The sequence below is a fragment of the Pseudorca crassidens genome, unplaced genomic scaffold, assembly GCF_039906515.1.
Source record: "Pseudorca crassidens isolate mPseCra1 unplaced genomic scaffold, mPseCra1.hap1 Scaffold_48, whole genome shotgun sequence".
Lineage (NCBI taxonomy): Eukaryota > Metazoa > Chordata > Mammalia > Artiodactyla > Delphinidae > Pseudorca > Pseudorca crassidens.
In genome coordinates, this window is record NW_027136300.1 from 6684568 (window position 1) to 6707141 (window position 22574).

Here is a 22574-nt window from a genome sequence, read left to right on the forward strand (position 1 = left end):
AATATGGAATAGACAAGAGCTACTCCTTGCTCAACGAAATGGACTCAACACCCCATATTAAGCGCCTAAGAATGTACCTGACTAGTAAGTATCTTAAAACCTATGGATTGCTATATCTCCAAAAGAGAATCAAGCGTGTGTCCAGGGGCATAAATGCAGCAGTGATAGGATTGGAGAGGTTCGGTGAGCAAACAAAGACCCTTTGAAGTCATATTGCATGGTACCCATTCCACGGGTCTCAACTCTCCAGGTTTCAGGGATTCTTCCTTCAGCTAAAACATGCATGTGGAACCTAGAGTATGATCAACCATGTGATCGGGAAACGTGTTCAAATATGTCTCAGTTTTCGTACCCTGGTACTCGGGTGCAACATTCCAGACGCTTTACTAACACCCTCCCGACTTGGAGAGTCAGTCCCTTTAACCTCCTGTTTGGCCCAGTTTGCAATTTCTGCGGAAGATGAACAGGAATAGCGAGAACCAATGAGAGACTAGCTGGAGGTGTCTGGACGGGCAAATTTAACTCTCATTTCCCACCAGGAAGAGGAATTAACCAAAGGCTCAGCGTGCCGTGCCGGAACCAGATTAGGGCCTGAAGCCATCCTGCGTTGTTGCGGCCAGGTCACAAGAAAGCAAGTTGAAGAAAGGAGCTCAGGGGCACTGTAATTCACAAACCTGCAGACTTATAAATGACAGCTATCGTCCAAAAATATACTGAAGTAAGGCTGCCAAGAGGACTTGAAAGCGGGGCAGAATTGCAGGAAACCGATTTCAGGAGGTAGACTGGAATTGCATTGAAAGCATAGGAAAAGAGGCAGAACGTCCACAATGATGCACTTGGCCAAAAAGGGCGTATGCGTTTTTTCCTGAATATATTCAGGAAAAAACGCATACGCCCTTTTTGGCCAACCAAGCAAGCTTGCAAAGGAAATCTGCACTACAATGAAGTCTCACTTCCCCCCGGTCAAAAGGGCCATCTGAAAAAAGTGTAAAATCCAGAAAGGCAGGACAGGCCATGGAGAACTGGGAGCCTTGTTATGCTGATGGGCGGGATGAAAATTGCCAGCAGACACTCGGGAGAAGTGTATGGTGTTTCCTGAAACATCTAAAAAACAAAGCAACAGAGCCTAGGGCACTTCCACTTATGGTCCTATAGCTTAGGGAAATTAAAATCAAAAAGACACAGCCACCCCAAACATTGGGACGCCTCTGTTTACAAGAACCTCGTTTACAGTACAAGTTCAACATCGCAGAAAGTGAAAAATGGATAAAGAAGTTGTGGTATTTACTTACAAAGCAATATCACTCAGCAATGAAATCTATGTCATCAGGCCCTTAGCAGCACAATGAGTGGATTCAGGTATGATGATTCTAACTGAAATAAGTCACACAGAAAAAGAAACATCATAAGATATCAGTAATACACGGAATGTAAACTTGGCTACACAGGAACTGAATTACAGAACAGAACAGGGTCTCAAATTTAGAAAACCAACTTATGCTTGCTTAAGGGGAAAGGTGAGTTGGGGTGCTGCATAAAACCAGAGATTGAAATGAGCACAGATAAAGTTCCTTAAGCCAAATATGGAATAGACAAGAGCTACTCCTTGCTCAACGAAATGGACTCAACACCGCATATTAAACGCCTAAGAATGTACCTGACTAGTAAGTATCTTAAAACCTATGGATTACTATGTCTCCGAAAGAGAATCATGCATGTGTACAGGGGCATAAACGCAGCAGTGATAGGATTGGAGAGGTTCGGTGAGCAAATGAAGACCCTCTGAAGTCATATTGCATGGTACCCATTCCACGGGTTTCAACTACCCAGGTTTAAGGTATTCTTCCTTCAGCTAAAACATGCATGTGGAACCTAGAGTATGATCAACCATGTGATCGGGAAACGTGTTCAAATATGTCTCAGTTTTCCTACCCTGGTACTCGGGTGCAACATTCCAGACGCTTTACTAACACCCTCCCGACTTGGAGAGTCAGTCCCTTTAACCTCCTGTTTGGCCCAGTTTGCAATTTCTGCGGAAGATGAACAGGAATAGCGAGAACCAATGAGAGACTAGCTGGAGGTGTCTGGACGGGCAAATTTAACTCTCATTTCCCACCAGGAAGAGGAATTAACCAAAGGCTCAGCATGCCCTGCCGGAACCAGATTAGGGCCTGAAGACATCCTGCGGTGTTGCGGCCAGCTCAAAAGAAAGCGAGTTGAAGAAAGGAGCTCAGGGGCACTGTAATTCACAAAACTGCAGAGTTATAAATGACAGCGATCGTCCAAAAATATACTGAAGTAAGGCTGCCAAGAGGACTTGAAAGCGGGGCAGAATTGCAGGAAACCGATTTCAGGAGGTAGACTGGAATTGCATTGAAAGCATAGGAAAAGAGGCAGAACGTCCACAATGATGCACTTGGCCAAAAAGGGCGTATGTGTTTTTTCCTGAATATATTCTGGGTAAAACGCATACGCCCTTTTTGGCCAACCAAGCAAGCTTGCAAAGGAAATCTGCACTACAATGAAGTCTCACTTCCCCCCGGTCAAAAGGGCCATCTGAAAAAAGTGTAAAATCCAGAAAGGCAGGACAGGCCATGGAGAACTGGGAGCCTTGTTATGCTGACGGGCGGGATGTAAATAGCCAACAGACACTCGGGAGAAGTGTATGGTGTTTCCTGAAACATCTAAAAAACAAAGCAACAGAGCCTAGGGCACTTCCACTTATGGTCCTATAGCTTAGGGAAATTAAAATCAAAAAGACACAGCCACCCCAAAGTTTGGAACGCCTCTGTTTACAAGAACCTCGTTTACAGTACAAGTTCAACATCGCAGAAAGTGAAAAATGGATAAAGAATTTGTGGTATTTAGTTACAAAGCAATATCACTCAGCAATGAAATCTATGTCATCAGGCCCTTAGCAGCACAATGAGTGGATTCAGGTATGACGATTCTAACTGAAATAAGTCACACAGAAAAAGAAACATCATAAGATATCAGTAATACACGGAATGTAAACTTGGCTACACAGGAACTGAATTACAGAACAGAACAGGGTCTCATATTTAGAAAACCAACTTATGCTTGCTTAAGGGTAAAGGTGAGTTGGGGTGCTGCATAAAACCAGAGATTGAAATGAGCACAGATAAAGTTCCTTAAGGCAAATATGGAATAGACAAGAGCTACTCCTTGCCCAACGAAATGGACTCAACACCCCATATTAAGCGCCTAAGAATGTACCTGACTAGTAAGTATCTTAAAACCTATGGATTGCTATATCTCCAAAAGAGAATCAAGCGTGTGTCCAGGGGCATAAATGCAGCAGTGATAGGATTGGAGAGGTTCGGTGAGCAAACAAAGACCCTTTGAAGTCATATTGCATGGTACCCATTCCACGGGTCTCAACTCTCCAGGTTTCAGGGATTCTTCCTTCAGCTAAAACATGCATGTGGAACCTAGAGTATGATCAACCATGTGATCGGGAAACGTGTTCAAATATGTCTCAGTTTTCGTACCCTGGTACTCGGGTGCAACATTCCAGACGCTTTACTAACACCCTCCCGACTTGGAGAGTCAGTCCCTTTAACCTCCTGTTTGGCCCAGTTTGCAATTTCTGCGGAAGATGAACAGGAATAGCGAGAACCAATGAGAGACTAGCTGGAGGTGTCTGGACGGGCAAATTTAACTCTCATTTCCCACCAGGAAGAGGAATTAACCAAAGGCTCAGCGTGCCGTGCCGGAACCAGATTAGGGCCTGAAGCCATCCTGCGTTGTTGCGGCCAGGTCACAAGAAAGCAAGTTGAAGAAAGGAGCTCAGGGGCACTGTAATTCACAAACCTGCAGACTTATAAATGACAGCTATCGTCCAAAAATATACTGAAGTAAGGCTGCCAAGAGGACTTGAAAGCGGGGCAGAATTGCAGGAAACCGATTTCAGGAGGTAGACTGGAATTGCATTGAAAGCATAGGAAAAGAGGCAGAACGTCCACAATGATGCACTTGGCCAAAAAGGGCGTATGCGTTTTTTCCTGAATATATTCAGGAAAAAACGCATACGCCCTTTTTGGCCAACCAAGCAAGCTTGCAAAGGAAATCTGCACTACAATGAAGTCTCACTTCCCCCCGGTCAAAAGGGCCATCTGAAAAAAGTGTAAAATCCAGAAAGGCAGGACAGGCCATGGAGAACTGGGAGCCTTGTTATGCTGATGGGCGGGATGAAAATTGCCAGCAGACACTCGGGAGAAGTGTATGGTGTTTCCTGAAACATCTAAAAAACAAAGCAACAGAGCCTAGGGCACTTCCACTTATGGTCCTATAGCTTAGGGAAATTAAAATCAAAAAGACACAGCCACCCCAAACATTGGGACGCCTCTGTTTACAAGAACCTCGTTTACAGTACAAGTTCAACATCGCAGAAAGTGAAAAATGGATAAAGAAGTTGTGGTATTTACTTACAAAGCAATATCACTCAGCAATGAAATCTATGTCATCAGGCCCTTAGCAGCACAATGAGTGGATTCAGGTATGATGATTCTAACTGAAATAAGTCACACAGAAAAAGAAACATCATAAGATATCAGTAATACACGGAATGTAAACTTGGCTACACAGGAACTGAATTACAGAACAGAACAGGGTCTCAAATTTAGAAAACCAACTTATGCTTGCTTAAGGGGAAAGGTGAGTTGGGGTGCTGCATAAAACCAGAGATTGAAATGAGCACAGATAAAGTTCCTTAAGCCAAATATGGAATAGACAAGAGCTACTCCTTGCTCAACGAAATGGACTCAACACCGCATATTAAACGCCTAAGAATGTACCTGACTAGTAAGTATCTTAAAACCTATGGATTACTATGTCTCCGAAAGAGAATCAAGCATGTGTACAGGGGCATAAACGCAGCAGTGATAGGATTGGAGAGGTTCGGTGAGCAAATGAAGACCCTCTGAAGTCATATTGCATGGTACCCATTCCACGGGTTTCAACTACCCAGGTTTAAGGTATTCTTCCTTCAGCTAAAACATGCATGTGGAACCTAGAGTATGATCAACCATGTGATCGGGAAACGTGTTCAAATATGTCTCAGTTTTCCTACCCTGGTACTCGGGTGCAACATTCCAGACGCTTTACTAACACCCTCCCGACTTGGAGAGTCAGTCCCTTTAACCTCCTGTTTGGCCCAGTTTGCAATTTCTGCGGAAGATGAACAGGAATAGCGAGAACCAATGAGAGACTAGCTGGAGGTGTCTGGACGGGCAAATTTAACTCTCATTTCCCACCAGGAAGAGGAATTAACCAAAGGCTCAGCATGCCCTGCCGGAACCAGATTAGGGCCTGAAGACATCCTGCGGTGTTGCGGCCAGCTCAAAAGAAAGCGAGTTGAAGAAAGGAGCTCAGGGGCACTGTAATTCACAAAACTGCAGAGTTATAAATGACAGCGATCGTCCAAAAATATACTGAAGTAAGGCTGCCAAGAGGACTTGAAAGCGGGGCAGAATTGCAGGAAACCGATTTCAGGAGGTAGACTGGAATTGCATTGAAAGCATAGGAAAAGAGGCAGAACGTCCACAATGATGCACTTGGCCAAAAAGGGCGTATGTGTTTTTTCCTGAATATATTCTGGGTAAAACGCATACGCCCTTTTTGGCCAACCAAGCAAGCTTGCAAAGGAAATCTGCACTACAATGAAGTCTCACTTCCCCCCGGTCAAAAGGGCCATCTGAAAAAAGTGTAAAATCCAGAAAGGCAGGACAGGCCATGGAGAACTGGGAGCCTTGTTATGCTGACGGGCGGGATGTAAATAGCCAACAGACACTCGGGAGAAGTGTATGGTGTTTCCTGAAACATCTAAAAAACAAAGCAACAGAGCCTAGGGCACTTCCACTTATGGTCCTATAGCTTAGGGAAATTAAAATCAAAAAGACACAGCCACCCCAAAATTTGGAACGCCTCTGTTTACAAGAACCTCGTTTACAGTACAAGTTCAACATCGCAGAAAGTGAAAAATGGATAAAGAATTTGTGGTATTTAGTTACAAAGCAATATCACTCAGCAATGAAATCTATGTCATCAGGCCCTTAGCAGCACAATGAGTGGATTCAGGTATGACGATTCTAACTGAAATAAGTCACACAGAAAAAGAAACATCATAAGATATCAGTAATACACGGAATGTAAACTTGGCTACACAGGAACTGAATTACAGAACAGAACAGGGTCTCATATTTAGAAAACCAACTTATGCTTGCTTAAGGGTAAAGGTGAGTTGGGGTGCTGCATAAAACCAGAGATTGAAATGAGCACAGATAAAGTTCCTTAAGGCAAATATGGAATAGACAAGAGCTACTCCTTGCTCAACGAAATGGACTCAACACCCCATATTAAGCGCCTAAGAATGTACCTGACTAGTAAGTATCTTAAAACCTATGGATTGCTATATCTCCAAAAGAGAATCAAGCGTGTGTCCAGGGGCATAAATGCAGCAGTGATAGGATTGGAGAGGTTCGGTGAGCAAACAAAGACCCTTTGAAGTCATATTGCATGGTACCCATTCCACGGGTCTCAACTCTCCAGGTTTCAGGGATTCTTCCTTCAGCTAAAACATGCATGTGGAACCTAGAGTATGATCAACCATGTGATCGGGAAACGTGTTCAAATATGTCTCAGTTTTCGTACCCTGGTACTCGGGTGCAACATTCCAGACGCTTTACTAACACCCTCCCGACTTGGAGAGTCAGTCCCTTTAACCTCCTGTTTGGCCCAGTTTGCAATTTCTGCGGAAGATGAACAGGAATAGCGAGAACCAATGAGAGACTAGCTGGAGGTGTCTGGACGGGCAAATTTAACTCTCATTTCCCACCAGGAAGAGGAATTAACCAAAGGCTCAGCGTGCCGTGCCGGAACCAGATTAGGGCCTGAAGCCATCCTGCGTTGTTGCGGCCAGGTCACAAGAAAGCAAGTTGAAGAAAGGAGCTCAGGGGCACTGTAATTCACAAACCTGCAGACTTATAAATGACAGCTATCGTCCAAAAATATACTGAAGTAAGGCTGCCAAGAGGACTTGAAAGCGGGGCAGAATTGCAGAAAACCGATTTCAGGAGGTAGACTGGAATTGCATTGAAAGCATAGGAAAAGAGGCAGAACGTCCACAATGATGCACTTGGCCAAAAAGGGCGTATGCGTTTTTTCCTGAATATATTCAGGAAAAAACGCATACGCCCTTTTTGGCCAACCAAGCAAGCTTGCAAAGGAAATCTGCACTACAATGAAGTCTCACTTCCCCCCGGTCAAAAGGGCCATCTGAAAAAAGTGTAAAATCCAGAAAGGCAGGACAGGCCATGGAGAACTGGGAGCCTTGTTATGCTGATGGGCGGGATGAAAATTGCCAGCAGACACTCGGGAGAAGTGTATGGTGTTTCCTGAAACATCTAAAAAACAAAGCAACAGAGCCTAGGGCACTTCCACTTATGGTCCTATAGCTTAGGGAAATTAAAATCAAAAAGACACAGCCACCCCAAACATTGGGACGCCTCTGTTTACAAGAACCTCGTTTACAGTACAAGTTCAACATCGCAGAAAGTGAAAAATGGATAAAGAAGTTGTGGTATTTACTTACAAAGCAATATCACTCAGCAATGAAATCTATGTCATCAGGTCCTTAGCAGCACAATGAGTGGATTCAGGTATGATGATTCTAACTGAAATAAGTCACACAGAAAAAGAAACATCATAAGATATCAGTAATACACGGAATGTAAACTTGGCTACACAGGAACTGAATTACAGAACAGAACAGGGTCTCAAATTTAGAAAACCAACTTATGCTTGCTTAAGGGGAAAGGTGAGTTGGGGTGCTGCATAAAACCAGAGATTGAAATGAGCACAGATAAAGTTCCTTAAGCCAAATATGGAATAGACAAGAGCTACTCCTTGCTCAACGAAATGGACTCAACACCGCATATTAAACGCCTAAGAATGTACCTGACTAGTAAGTATCTTAAAACCTATGGATTACTATGTCTCCGAAAGAGAATCAAGCATGTGTACAGGGGCATAAACGCAGCAGTGATAGGATTGGAGAGGTTCGGTGAGCAAATGAAGACCCTCTGAAGTCATATTGCATGGTACCCATTCCACGGGTTTCAACTACCCAGGTTTAAGGTATTCTTCCTTCAGCTAAAACATGCATGTGGAACCTAGAGTATGATCAACCATGTGATCGGGAAACGTGTTCAAATATGTCTCAGTTTTCCTACCCTGGTACTCGGGTGCAACATTCCAGACGCTTTACTAACACCCTCCCGACTTGGAGAGTCAGTCCCTTTAACCTCCTGTTTGGCCCAGTTTGCAATTTCTGCGGAAGATGAACAGGAATAGCGAGAACCAATGAGAGACTAGCTGGAGGTGTCTGGACGGGCAAATTTAACTCTCATTTCCCACCAGGAAGAGGAATTAACCAAAGGCTCAGCATGCCCTGCCGGAACCAGATTAGGGCCTGAAGACATCCTGCGGTGTTGCGGCCAGCTCAAAAGAAAGCGAGTTGAAGAAAGGAGCTCAGGGGCACTGTAATTCACAAAACTGCAGAGTTATAAATGACAGCGATCGTCCAAAAATATACTGAAGTAAGGCTGCCAAGAGGACTTGAAAGCGGGGCAGAATTGCAGGAAACCGATTTCAGGAGGTAGACTGGAATTGCATTGAAAGCATAGGAAAAGAGGCAGAACGTCCACAATGATGCACTTGGCCAAAAAGGGCGTATGTGTTTTTTCCTGAATATATTCTGGGTAAAACGCATACGCCCTTTTTGGCCAACCAAGCAAGCTTGCAAAGGAAATCTGCACTACAATGAAGTCTCACTTCCCCCCGGTCAAAAGGGCCATCTGAAAAAAGTGTAAAATCCAGAAAGGCAGGACAGGCCATGGAGAACTGGGAGCCTTGTTATGCTGACGGGCGGGATGTAAATAGCCAACAGACACTCGGGAGAAGTGTATGGTGTTTCCTGAAACATCTAAAAAACAAAGCAACAGAGCCTAGGGCACTTCCACTTATGGTCCTATAGCTTAGGGAAATTAAAATCAAAAAGACACAGCCACCCCAAAGTTTGGAACGCCTCTGTTTACAAGAACCTCGTTTACAGTACAAGTTCAACATCGCAGAAAGTGAAAAATGGATAAAGAATTTGTGGTATTTAGTTACAAAGCAATATCACTCAGCAATGAAATCTATGTCATCAGGCCCTTAGCAGCACAATGAGTGGATTCAGGTATGACGATTCTAACTGAAATAAGTCACACAGAAAAAGAAACATCATAAGATATCAGTAATACACGGAATGTAAACTTGGCTACACAGGAACTGAATTACAGAACAGAACAGGGTCTCATATTTAGAAAACCAACTTATGCTTGCTTAAGGGTAAAGGTGAGTTGGGGTGCTGCATAAAACCAGAGATTGAAATGAGCACAGATAAAGTTCCTTAAGGCAAATATGGAATAGACAAGAGCTACTCCTTGCTCAACGAAATGGACTCAACACCCCATATTAAGCGCCTAAGAATGTACCTGACTAGTAAGTATCTTAAAACCTATGGATTGCTATATCTCCAAAAGAGAATCAAGCGTGTGTCCAGGGGCATAAATGCAGCAGTGATAGGATTGGAGAGGTTCGGTGAGCAAACAAAGACCCTTTGAAGTCATATTGCATGGTACCCATTCCACGGGTCTCAACTCTCCAGGTTTCAGGGATTCTTCCTTCAGCTAAAACATGCATGTGGAACCTAGAGTATGATCAACCATGTGATCGGGAAACGTGTTCAAATATGTCTCAGTTTTCGTACCCTGGTACTCGGGTGCAACATTCCAGACGCTTTACTAACACCCTCCCGACTTGGAGAGTCAGTCCCTTTAACCTCCTGTTTGGCCCAGTTTGCAATTTCTGCGGAAGATGAACAGGAATAGCGAGAACCAATGAGAGACTAGCTGGAGGTGTCTGGACGGGCAAATTTAACTCTCATTTCCCACCAGGAAGAGGAATTAACCAAAGGCTCAGCGTGCCGTGCCGGAACCAGATTAGGGCCTGAAGCCATCCTGCGTTGTTGCGGCCAGGTCACAAGAAAGCAAGTTGAAGAAAGGAGCTCAGGGGCACTGTAATTCACAAACCTGCAGACTTATAAATGACAGCTATCGTCCAAAAATATACTGAAGTAAGGCTGCCAAGAGGACTTGAAAGCGGGGCAGAATTGCAGGAAACCGATTTCAGGAGGTAGACTGGAATTGCATTGAAAGCATAGGAAAAGAGGCAGAACGTCCACAATGATGCACTTGGCCAAAAAGGGCGTATGCGTTTTTTCCTGAATATATTCAGGAAAAAACGCATACGCCCTTTTTGGCCAACCAAGCAAGCTTGCAAAGGAAATCTGCACTACAATGAAGTCTCACTTCCCCCCGGTCAAAAGGGCCATCTGAAAAAAGTGTAAAATCCAGAAAGGCAGGACAGGCCATGGAGAACTGGGAGCCTTGTTATGCTGATGGGCGGGATGAAAATTGCCAGCAGACACTCGGGAGAAGTGTATGGTGTTTCCTGAAACATCTAAAAAACAAAGCAACAGAGCCTAGGGCACTTCCACTTATGGTCCTATAGCTTAGGGAAATTAAAATCAAAAAGACACAGCCACCCCAAACATTGGGACGCCTCTGTTTACAAGAACCTCGTTTACAGTACAAGTTCAACATCGCAGAAAGTGAAAAATGGATAAAGAAGTTGTGGTATTTACTTACAAAGCAATATCACTCAGCAATGAAATCTATGTCATCAGGTCCTTAGCAGCACAATGAGTGGATTCAGGTATGATGATTCTAACTGAAATAAGTCACACAGAAAAAGAAACATCATAAGATATCAGTAATACACGGAATGTAAACTTGGCTACACAGGAACTGAATTACAGAACAGAACAGGGTCTCAAATTTAGAAAACCAACTTATGCTTGCTTAAGGGGAAAGGTGAGTTGGGGTGCTGCATAAAACCAGAGATTGAAATGAGCACAGATAAAGTTCCTTAAGCCAAATATGGAATAGACAAGAGCTACTCCTTGCTCAACGAAATGGACTCAACACCGCATATTAAACGCCTAAGAATGTACCTGACTAGTAAGTATCTTAAAACCTATGGATTACTATGTCTCCGAAAGAGAATCAAGCATGTGTACAGGGGCATAAACGCAGCAGTGATAGGATTGGAGAGGTTCGGTGAGCAAATGAAGACCCTTTGAAGTCATATTGCATGGTACCCATTCCACGGGTTTCAACTACCCAGGTTTAAGGTATTCTTCCTTCAGCTAAAACATGCATGTGGAACCTAGAGTATGATCAACCATGTGATCGGGAAACGTGTTCAAATATGTCTCAGTTTTCCTACCCTGGTACTCGGGTGCAACATTCCAGACGCTTTACTAACACCCTCCCGACTTGGAGAGTCAGTCCCTTTAACCTCCTGTTTGGCCCAGTTTGCAATTTCTGCGGAAGATGAACAGGAATAGCGAGAACCAATGAGAGACTAGCTGGAGGTGTCTGGACGGGCAAATTTAACTCTCATTTCCCACCAGGAAGAGGAATTAACCAAAGGCTCAGCATGCCCTGCCGGAACCAGATTAGGGCCTGAAGACATCCTGCGGTGTTGCGGCCAGCTCAAAAGAAAGCGAGTTGAAGAAAGGAGCTCAGGGGCACTGTAATTCACAAAACTGCAGAGTTATAAATGACAGCGATCGTCCAAAAATATACTGAAGTAAGGCTGCCAAGAGGACTTGAAAGCGGGGCAGAATTGCAGGAAACCGATTTCAGGAGGTAGACTGGAATTGCATTGAAAGCATAGGAAAAGAGGCAGAACGTCCACAATGATGCACTTGGCCAAAAAGGGCGTATGTGTTTTTTCCTGAATATATTCTGGGTAAAACGCATACGCCCTTTTTGGCCAACCAAGCAAGCTTGCAAAGGAAATCTGCACTACAATGAAGTCTCACTTCCCCCCGGTCAAAAGGGCCATCTGAAAAAAGTGTAAAATCCAGAAAGGCAGGACAGGCCATGGAGAACTGGGAGCCTTGTTATGCTGACGGGCGGGATGTAAATAGCCAACAGACACTCGGGAGAAGTGTATGGTGTTTCCTGAAACATCTAAAAAACAAAGCAACAGAGCCTAGGGCACTTCCACTTATGGTCCTATAGCTTAGGGAAATTAAAATCAAAAAGACACAGCCACCCCAAAGTTTGGAACGCCTCTGTTTACAAGAACCTCGTTTACAGTACAAGTTCAACATCGCAGAAAGTGAAAAATGGATAAAGAATTTGTGGTATTTAGTTACAAAGCAATATCACTCAGCAATGAAATCTATGTCATCAGGCCCTTAGCAGCACAATGAGTGGATTCAGGTATGACGATTCTAACTGAAATAAGTCACACAGAAAAAGAAACATCATAAGATATCAGTAATACACGGAATGTAAACTTGGCTACACAGGAACTGAATTACAGAACAGAACAGGGTCTCATATTTAGAAAACCAACTTATGCTTGCTTAAGGGTAAAGGTGAGTTGGGGTGCTGCATAAAACCAGAGATTGAAATGAGCACAGATAAAGTTCCTTAAGGCAAATATGGAATAGACAAGAGCTACTCCTTGCTCAACGAAATGGACTCAACACCCCATATTAAGCGCCTAAGAATGTACCTGACTAGTAAGTATCTTAAAACCTATGGATTGCTATATCTCCAAAAGAGAATCAAGCGTGTGTCCAGGGGCATAAATGCAGCAGTGATAGGATTGGAGAGGTTCGGTGAGCAAACAAAGACCCTTTGAAGTCATATTGCATGGTACCCATTCCACGGGTCTCAACTCTCCAGGTTTCAGGGATTCTTCCTTCAGCTAAAACATGCATGTGGAACCTAGAGTATGATCAACCATGTGATCGGGAAACGTGTTCAAATATGTCTCAGTTTTCGTACCCTGGTACTCGGGTGCAACATTCCAGACGCTTTACTAACACCCTCCCGACTTGGAGAGTCAGTCCCTTTAACCTCCTGTTTGGCCCAGTTTGCAATTTCTGCGGAAGATGAACAGGAATAGCGAGAACCAATGAGAGACTAGCTGGAGGTGTCTGGACGGGCAAATTTAACTCTCATTTCCCACCAGGAAGAGGAATTAACCAAAGGCTCAGCGTGCCGTGCCGGAACCAGATTAGGGCCTGAAGCCATCTTGCGGTGTTGCGGCCAGGTCACAAGAAAGCGAGTTGAAGAAAGGAGCTCAGGGGCACTGTAATTCACAAACCTGCAGAGTTATAAATGACAGCTATCGTCCAAAAATATACTGAAGTAAGGCTGCCAAGAGGACTTGAAAGCGGGGCAGAATTGCAGGAAACCGATTTCAGGAGGTAGACTGGAATTGCATTGAAAGCATAGGAAAAGAGGCAGAACGTCCACAATGATGCACTTGGCCAAAAAGGGCGTATGCGTTTTTTCCTGAATATATTCAGGAAAAAACGCATACGCCCTTTTTGGCCAACCAAGCAAGCTTGCAAAGGAAATCTGCACTACAATGAAGTCTCACTTCCCCCCGGTCAAAAGGGCCATCTGAAAAAAGTGTAAAATCCAGAAAGGCAGGACAGGCCATGGAGAACTGGGAGCCTTGTTATGCTGATGGGCGGGATGTAAATTGCCAACAGACACTCGGGAGAAGTGTATGGTGTTTCCTGAAACATCTAAAAAACAAAGCAACAGAGCCTAGGGCACTTCCACTTATGGTCCTATAGCTTAGGGAAATTAAAATCAAAAAGACACAGCCACCCCAAAGTTTGGGATGCCTCTGTTTACAAGAACCTCGTTTACCGTACAAGTTCAATATCACAGAAAGTGAAAAATGGATAAAGAAGTTGTGGTATTTACTTACAAAGCAATAACACTCAGCAATGAAATCTATGTCATCAGGCCCTTAGCAGCACAATGAGTGGATTGAGGTATGATGATTCTAACTGAAATAAGTCACACAGAAAAAGAAACATCATAAGATATCAGTAATACAAGGAATGTAAACTTGGCTACACAGGAACTGAATTACAGAACAGAACAGGGTCTCAAATTTAGAAAACCAACTTATGCTTGCTTAAGGGTAAAGGTGAGTTGGGGTGCTGCATAAAACCATAGATTGAAATGAGCACAGATAAAGTTCCTTAAGCCAAATATGGAATAGACAAGAGCTACTCCTTGCTCAACGAAATGGACTCAACACCGCATATTAAAAGCCTAAGAATGTACCTGACTAGTAAGTATCTTAAAACCTATGGATTGTTATGTCTCCGAAAGAGAATCAAGCATGTGTACAGGGGCATAAACGCAGCAGTGATAGGATTGGAGAGGTTCGGTGAGCAAACAAATACCCTTAGAAGTCATATTGCATGGTACCCATTCCACGGGTTTCAACTACCCAGGTTTAAGGTATTCTTCCTTCAGCTAAAACATGCATGTGGAACCTAGAGTATGATCAACCATGTGATCGGGAGACGTGTTCAAATATGTCTCAGTTTTCGTACCCTGGTACTCGGGTGCAACATTCCAGACGCTTTACTAACACTCTCCCGACTTGGAGAGTCAGTGCCTTTAACCTCCTGTTTGGCCCAGTTTGCAATTTCTGCGGAAGATGAACAGGAATAGCGAGAACAAATGAGAGACTAGCTGGAGGTGTCTGGACGGGCAAATTTAACTCTCATTTCCCACCAGGAAGAGGAATTAACCAAAGGCTCAGCGTGCCCTGCCGGAACCAGATTAGGGCCTGAAGACATCCTGCGGTGTTGCGGCCAGCTCAAAAGAAAGCGAGTTGAAGAAAGGAGCTCAGGGGCACTGTAATTCACAAACCTGCAGAGTTATAAATGACAGCTATCGTCCAAAAATATACTGAAGTAAGGCTGCCAAGAGGACTTGAAAGCGGGGCAGAATTGCAGGAAACCGATTTCAGGAGGTAGACTGGAATTGCATTGAAAGCATAGGAAAAGAGGCAGAACGTCCACAATGATGCACTTGGCCAAAAAGGGCGTATGCGTTTTTTCCTGAATATATTCAGGAAAAAACGCATACGCCCTTTTTGGCCAACCAAGCAAGCTTGCAAAGGAAATCTGCACTACAATGAAGTCTCACTTCCCCCCGGTCAAAAGGGCCATCTGAAAAAAGTGTAAAATCCAGAAAGGCGGGATAGGCCATGGAGAACTGGGAGCCTTGTTATGCTGACGGGCGGGATGTAAATTGCCAACAGACACTCGGGAGAAGTGTATGGTGTTTCCTGAAACATCTAAAAAACAAAGCAACAGAGCCTAGGGCACTTCCACTTATGGTCCTATAGCTTAGGGAAATTAAAATCAAAAAGACACAGCCACCCCAAAGTTTGGAACGCCTCTGTTTACAAGAACCTCATTTACAGTACAAGTTCAACATCGCAGAAAGTGAAAAATGGATAAAGAAGTTGTGGTATTTACTTACAAAGCAATATCACTCAGCAATGAAATCTATGTCATCAGGCCCTTAGCAGCACAATGAGTGGATTCAGGTATGATGATTCTAACTGAAATAAGTCACACAGAAAAAGAAACATCATAAGATATCAGTAATACACGGAATGTAAACTTGGCTACACAGGAACTGAATTACAGAACAGAACACGGTCTCAAATTTAGAAAACCAACTTATGCTTGCTTAAGGGTAAAGGTGAGTTGGGGTGCTGCATAAAACCAGAGATTGAAATGAGCACAGATAAAGTTCCTTAAGCCAAATATGGAATAGACAAGAGCTACTCCTTGCTCAACGAAATGGACTCAACACCCCATATTAAGCGCCTAAGAATGTACCTGACTAGTAAGTATCTTAAAACCTATGGATTGCTATATCTCCAAAAGAGAATCAAGCGTGTGTCCAGGGGCATAAATGCAGCAGTGATAGGATTGGAGAGGTTCGGTGAGCAAACAAAGAACCTTTGAAGTCATATTGCATGGTACCCATTCCACGGGTCTCAAATCTCCAGGTTTCAGGGATTCTTCCTTCAGCTAAAACATGCATGTGGAACCTAGAGTATGATCAACCATGTGATCGGGAAACGTGTTCAAATATGTCTCAGTTTTCGTACCCTGGTACTCGGGTGCAACATTCCAGACGCTTTACTAACACCCTCCCGACTTGGAGAGTCAGTCCCTTTAACCTCCTGTTTGGCCCAGTTTGCAATTTCTGCGGAAGATGAACAGGAATAGCGAGAACCAATGAGAGACTAGCTGGAGGTGTCTGGACGGGCAAATTTAACTCTCATTTCCCACCAGGAAGAGGAATTAACCAAAGGCTCAGCGTGCCCTGCCGGAACCAGATTAGGGCCTGAAGCCATCCTGCGGTGTTGCGGCCAGGTCACAAGAAAGCGAGTTGAAGAAAGGAGCTCAGGGGCACTGTAATTCACAAAACTGCAGAGTTATAAATGACAGCTATCGTCCAAAAATATACTGAAGTAAGGCTGCCAAGAGGACTTGAAAGCGGGGCAGAATTGCAGGAAACCGATTTCAGGAGGTAGACTGGAATTGCATTGAAAGCATAGGAAAAGAGGCAGAACGTCCACAATGATGCACTTGGCCAAAAAGGGCGTATGTGTTATTTCCTGAATATATTCCGGGAAAAACGCACACGCCCTTTTTGGCCAACCAAGCAAGCTTGCAAAGGAAATCTGCACTACAATGAAGTCTCACTTCCCCCCGGTCAAAAGGGCCATCTGAAAAAAGTGTAAAATCCAGAAAGGCGGGATAGGCCATGGAGAACTGGGAGCCTTGTTATGCTGACGGGCGGGATGTAAATTGCCAACAGACACTCGGGAGAAGTGTATGGTGTTTCCTGAAACATCTAAAAAACAAAGCAACAGAGCCTAGGGCACTTCCACTTATGGTCCTATAGCTTAGGGAAATTAAAATCAAAAAGACACAGCCACCCCAAAGTTTGGAACGCCTCTGTTTACAAGAACCTCGTTTACAGTACAAGTTCAACATCGCAGAAAGTGAAAAATGGATAAAGAAGTTGTGGTATTTACTTACAAAGCAATATCACTCAGCAATGAAATCTATGTCATCAGGCCCTTAGCAGCACAATGAGTGGATTCAGGTATGATGATTCTAACTGAAATAAGTCACACAGAAAAAGAAACATCATAAGATATCAGTAATACACGGAATGTAAACTTGGCTACACAGGAACTGAATTACAGAACAGAACAGGGTCTCAAATTTAGAAAACCAACTTATGCTTGCTTAAGGGGAAAGGTGAGTTGGGGTGCTGCATAAAACCAGAGATTGAAATGAGCACAGATAAAGTTCCTTAAGCCAAATATGGAATAGACAAGAGCTACTCCTTGCTCAACGAAATGGACTCAACACCCCATATTAAGCGCCTAAGAATGTACCTGACTAGTAAGTATCTTAAAACCTATGGATTGCTATATCTCCAAAAGAGAATCAAGCGTGTGTCCAGGGGCATAAATGCAGCGGTGATAGGATTGGAGAGGTTCGGTGAGCAAACAAAGACCCTTTGAAGTCATATTGCATGGTACCCATTCCACGGGTTTCAACTACCCAGGTTTAAGGTATTCTTCCTTCAGCTAAAACATGCATGTGGAACCTAGAGTATGATCAACCATGTGATCGGGAAACGTGTTCAAATATGTCTCAGTTCTCGTAACCTGGTACTCGGGTGCAACATTCCAGACGCTTTACTAACACCCTCCCGACTTGGAGAGTCAGTCCCTTTAACCTCCTGTTTGGCCCAGTTTGCAATTTCTGCGGAAGATGAACAGGAATAGCGAGAACCAATGAGAGACTAGCTGGAGGTGTCTGGACGGGCAAATTTAACTCTCATTTCCCACCAGGAAGAGGAATTAACCAAAGGCTCAGCGTGCCGTGCCGGAACCAGATTAGGGCCTGAAGCCATCTTGCGGTGTTGCGGCCAGGTCACAAGAAAGCGAGTTGAAGAAAGGAGCTCAGGGGCACTGTAATTCACAAACCTGCAGAGTTATAAATGACAGCTATCGTCCAAAAATATACTGAAGTAAGGCTGCCAAGAGGACTTGAAAGCGGGGCAGAATTGCAGGAAACCGATTTCAGGAGGTAGACTGGAATTGCATTGAAAGCATAGGAAAAGAGGCAGAACGTCCACAATGATGCACTTGGCCAAAAAGGGCGTATGCGTTTTTTCCTGAATATATTCAGGAAAAAACGCATACGCCCTTTTTGGCCAACCAAGCAAGCTTGCAAAGGAAATCTGCACTACAATGAAGTCTCACTTCCCCCCGGTCAAAAGGGCCATCTGAAAAAAGTGTAAAATCCAGAAAGGCAGGACAGGCCATGGAGAACTGGGAGCCTTGTTATGCTGATGGGCGGGATGTAAATTGCCAACAGACACTCGGGAGAAGTGTATGGTGTTTCCTGAAACATCTAAAAAACAAAGCAACAGAGCCTAGGGCACTTCCACTTATGGTCCTATAGCTTAGGGAAATTAAAATCAAAAAGACACAGCCACCCCAAAGTTTGGGATGCCTCTGTTTACAAGAACCTCGTTTACCGTACAAGTTCAATATCACAGAAAGTGAAAAATGGATAAAGAAGTTGTGGTATTTACTTACAAAGCAATAACACTCAGCAATGAAATCTATGTCATCAGGCCCTTAGCAGCACAATGAGTGGATTGAGGTATGATGATTCTAACTGAAATAAGTCACACAGAAAAAGAAACATCATAAGATATCAGTAATACAAGGAATGTAAACTTGGCTACACAGGAACTGAATTACAGAACAGAACAGGGTCTCAAATTTAGAAAACCAACTTATGCTTGCTTAAGGGTAAAGGTGAGTTGGGGTGCTGCATAAAACCATAGATTGAAATGAGCACAGATAAAGTTCCTTAAGCCAAATATGGAATAGACAAGAGCTACTCCTTGCTCAACGAAATGGACTCAACACCGCATATTAAAAGCCTAAGAATGTACCTGACTAGTAAGTATCTTAAAACCTATGGATTGTTATGTCTCCGAAAGAGAATCAAGCATGTGTACAGGGGCATAAACGCAGCAGTGATAGGATTGGAGAGGTTCGGTGAGCAAACAAATACCCTTAGAAGTCATATTGCATGGTACCCATTCCACGGGTTTCAACTACCCAGGTTTAAGGTATTCTTCCTTCAGCTAAAACATGCATGTGGAACCTAGAGTATGATCAACCATGTGATCGGGAGACGTGTTCAAATATGTCTCAGTTTTCGTACCCTGGTACTCGGGTGCAACATTCCAGACGCTTTACTAACACTCTCCCGACTTGGAGAGTCAGTGCCTTTAACCTCCTGTTTGGCCCAGTTTGCAATTTCTGCGGAAGATGAACAGGAATAGCGAGAACAAATGAGAGACTAGCTGGAGGTGTCTGGACGGGCAAATTTAACTCTCATTTCCCACCAGGAAGAGGAATTAACCAAAGGCTCAGCGTGCCCTGCCGGAACCAGATTAGGGCCTGAAGACATCCTGCGGTGTTGCGGCCAGCTCAAAAGAAAGCGAGTTGAAGAAAGGAGCTCAGGGGCACTGTAATTCACAAACCTGCAGAGTTATAAATGACAGCTATCGTCCAAAAATATACTGAAGTAAGGCTGCCAAGAGGACTTGAAAGCGGGGCAGAATTGCAGGAAACCGATTTCAGGAGGTAGACTGGAATTGCATTGAAAGCATAGGAAAAGAGGCAGAACGTCCACAATGATGCACTTGGCCAAAAAGGGCGTATGCGTTTTTTCCTGAATATATTCAGGAAAAAACGCATACGCCCTTTTTGGCCAACCAAGCAAGCTTGCAAAGGAAATCTGCACTACAATGAAGTCTCACTTCCCCCCGGTCAAAAGGGCCATCTGAAAAAAGTGTAAAATCCAGAAAGGCGGGACAGCCCATGGAGAACTGGGAGCCTTGTTATGCTGACGGGCGGGATGTAAATTGCCAACAGACACTCGGGAGAAGTGTATGGTGTTTCCTGAAACATCTAAAAAACAAAGCAACAGAGCCTAGGGCACTTCCACTTATGGTCCTATAGCTTAGGGAAATTAAAATCAAAAAGACACAGCCACCCCAAAGTTTGGAACGCCTCTGTTTACAAGAACCTCGTTTACAGTACAAGTTCAACATCGCAGAAAGTGAAAAATGGATAAAGAAGTTGTGGTATTTACTTACAAAGCAATATCACTCAGCAATGAAATCTATGTCATCAGGCCCTTAGCAGCACAATGAGTGGATTCAGGTATGATGATTCTAACTGAAATAAGTCACACAGAAAAAGAAACATCATAAGATATCAGTAATACACGGAATGTAAACTTGGCTACACAGGAACTGAATTACAGAACAGAACACGGTCTCAAATTTAGAAAACCAACTTATGCTTGCTTAAGGGTAAAGGTGAGTTGGGGTGCTGCATAAAACCAGAGATTGAAATGAGCACAGATAAAGTTCCTTAAGCCAAATATGGAATAGACAAGAGCTACTCCTTGCTCAACGAAATGGACTCAACACCCCATATTAAGCGCCTAAGAATGTACCTGACTAGTAAGTATCTTAAAACCTATGGATTGCTATATCTCCAAAAGAGAATCAAGCGTGTGTCCAGGGGCATAAATGCAGCAGTGATAGGATTGGAGAGGTTCGGTGAGCAAACAAAGAACCTTTGAAGTCATATTGCATGGTACCCATTCCACGGGTCTCAAATCTCCAGGTTTCAGGGATTCTTCCTTCAGCTAAAACATGCATGTGGAACCTAGAGTATGATCAACCATGTGATCGGGAAACGTGTTCAAATATGTCTCAGTTTTCGTACCCTGGTACTCGGGTGCAACATTCCAGACGCTTTACTAACACCCTCCCGACTTGGAGAGTCAGTCCCTTTAACCTCCTGTTTGGCCCAGTTTGCAATTTCTGCGGAAGATGAACAGGAATAGCGAGAACCAATGAGAGACTAGCTGGAGGTGTCTGGACGGGCAAATTTAACTCTCATTTCCCACCAGGAAGAGGAATTAACCAAAGGCTCAGCGTGCCCTGCCGGAACCAGATTAGGGCCTGAAGCCATCCTGCGGTGTTGCGGCCAGGTCACAAGAAAGCGAGTTGAAGAAAGGAGCTCAGGGGCACTGTAATTCACAAAACTGCAGAGTTATAAATGACAGCTATCGTCCAAAAATATACTGAAGTAAGGCTGCCAAGAGGACTTGAAAGCGGGGCAGAATTGCAGGAAACCGATTTCAGGAGGTAGACTGGAATTGCATTGAAAGCATAGGAAAAGAGGCAGAACGTCCACAATGATGCACTTGGCCAAAAAGGGCGTATGTGTTATTTCCTGAATATATTCCGGGAAAAACGCACACGCCCTTTTTGGCCAACCAAGCAAGCTTGCAAAGGAAATCTGCACTACAATGAAGTCTCACTTCCCCCCGGTCAAAAGGGCCATCTGAAAAAAGTGTAAAATCCAGAAAGGCGGGATAGGCCATGGAGAACTGGGAGCCTTGTTATGCTGACGGGCGGGATGTAAATTGCCAACAGACACTCGGGAGAAGTGTATGGTGTTTCCTGAAACATCTAAAAAACAAAGCAACAGAGCCTAGGGCACTTCCACTTATGGTCCTATAGCTTAGGGAAATTAAAATCAAAAAGACACAGCCACCCCAAAGTTTGGAACGCCTCTGTTTACAAGAACCTCGTTTACAGTACAAGTTCAACATCGCAGAAAGTGAAAAATGGATAAAGAAGTTGTGGTATTTACTTACAAAGCAATATCACTCAGCAATGAAATCTATGTCATCAGGCCCTTAGCAGCACAATGAGTGGATTCAGGTATGATGATTCTAACTGAAATAAGTCACACAGAAAAAGAAACATCATAAGATATCAGTAATACACGGAATGTAAACTTGGCTACACAGGAACTGAATTACAGAACAGAACAGGGTCTCAAATTTAGAAAACCAACTTATGCTTGCTTAAGGGGAAAGGTGAGTTGGGGTGCTGCATAAAACCAGAGATTGAAATGAGCACAGATAAAGTTCCTTAAGCCAAATATGGAATAGACAAGAGCTACTCCTTGCTCAATGAAATGGACTCAACACCCCATATTAAGCGCCTAAGAATGTACCTGACTAGTAAGTATCTTAAAACCTATGGATTGCTATATCTCCAAAAGAGAATCAAGCGTGTGTCCAGGGGCATAAATGCAGCGGTGATAGGATTGGAGAGGTTCGGTGAGCAAACAAAGACCCTTTGAAGTCATATTGCATGGTACCCATTCCACGGGTTTCAACTACCCAGGTTTAAGGTATTCTTCCTTCAGCTAAAACATGCATGTGGAACCTAGAGTATGATCAACCATGTGATCGGGAAACGTGTTCAAATATGTCTCAGTTCTCGTAACCTGGTACTCGGGTGCAACATTCCAGACGCTTTACTAACACCCTCCCGACTTGGAGAGTCAGTCCCTTTAACCTCCTGTTTGGCCCAGTTTGCAATTTCTGC